Genomic DNA, 611 nt, shown 5'->3' with positions numbered 1-611 from the left:
TTCTTCCCTCCCCCCCTCCCTCCCGTCGCTTTCCTCCCCCCCCCAAAGGTGGTGGTGAAAGCCTTGAATTTCGTGTGCGACGTGAACCCCAGCCTCGACAACATTAGCGCGGACGTAAAACTCGCGTTTTTCAACGAGACACGCCATGCCTTTGGACGCACCGCCTTGTTGCTGAGTGGGGGGGCGGGGCTCGGATTCTACCACGTCGGTTTCGTCAAGGCTCTCTTTGATCAGGTGCGGGGGCCGGGGGCACCTCCGGGTAGCGTGTTGGAAGACGGGGTCGTCGATGTGCGGGAGGAATCACCACCGCAGGGCTTGGGTGCATGGGCGTGGAAGCCTTTGCCTGGCGTTGGTTTCTTCTTTGGCGCGCCACACATGGTCATGCCAGACTACTAGGAGTAGTACCAACTAACCTTTATCCGTCTTCCTCCGTCTTTTCGAGCAGGGCATCCTCCCCAGGGTCCTCTCCGGGGCCTCAGCGGGGTCCATCATCTCCTCCATGATCGGCGTCCGCACTGACGACGAACTCTACGCCATGTTCACGGATGGGATCGCCCGCTTGGACTTCTTCAAACTCTACAAACGGAGGACGAAAGCGGCGGCGGCGGCGA

This window comes from Nannochloropsis gaditana (genome assembly GCF_000240725.1).
Source record: "Nannochloropsis gaditana CCMP526 unplaced genomic scaffold scaffold326, whole genome shotgun sequence".
Classification (NCBI taxonomy): domain Eukaryota; class Eustigmatophyceae; order Eustigmatales; family Monodopsidaceae; genus Microchloropsis; species Microchloropsis gaditana.
Note: the sequence above shows the minus strand (reverse complement) of the source record.